Genomic DNA, 863 nt, shown 5'->3' with positions numbered 1-863 from the left:
GTAAGCCGATATATTACACATCGTATCATTCCTAGCCTGACTGATGAACACCTGCTGGAAGGCACGACTATTATGCACAATCCGTGTGAATTTTGGTCGAGGGGTTACCTGAAGTCGCAAGTCTCCCGCGGTCGACTGACCTCATTAGGGATGCTAAAAGACAACATCCGATGGCAATTTCTCATCAAACCTGCTGATATGCTGTGCAGCGTTATTCACAACATTCTCCCTCGACTACAGGTATTGTTGATGAATGACGGCCGACATGTTGAGCATTTGTTATAAAGAACATCGTCATTGATAAAACTCAATTGTTATACTAATTATTGCTTTTGTATCATATGAGGCGCCATCTGTTGGTCATTTCGTGGCTTGTTTGGTTCAGTGAACCCCCATGTCATTTCAAGCATGTGAGCCATTTTGTACTTCTCTGCTTACATTATACCGTGAAGTATTGAATTTTTGGGACTTGTGGGTCAGACTGCACATCTCATATATTGATTAATGAATAAACAGAGCAGTAATGAAAATTACACATACCACAACTATTTGCAGACTGTAATATACTTTTATTACCTGTTGGTAGTTCCTGTAATGATCCAGGTATAAAGTGATTCTCACTGCTCACTCCACATTAACGTAACACGGAATTCTTCTTCACTTTTGCAGTGCGCTTCGCAATAAAGTAAGTTCCTACACTGCCATATCAATATGTGATCATCATTAATGTTAACAGAGATGTGAAGATGAATGAGTGTTGAAAGTGTTTATTAGTCGTAACAATTATCTTTCAAAGGCTCAAATGAAGAGAGTTTAATTATTCGAGAACTGACTGAACACAAGTATCTGGGAAATCATGAGTG

The sequence above is a fragment of the Schistocerca cancellata genome, chromosome 9 (assembly GCF_023864275.1).
Source record: "Schistocerca cancellata isolate TAMUIC-IGC-003103 chromosome 9, iqSchCanc2.1, whole genome shotgun sequence".
Lineage (NCBI taxonomy): Eukaryota > Metazoa > Arthropoda > Insecta > Orthoptera > Acrididae > Schistocerca > Schistocerca cancellata.
Note: the sequence above shows the minus strand (reverse complement) of the source record.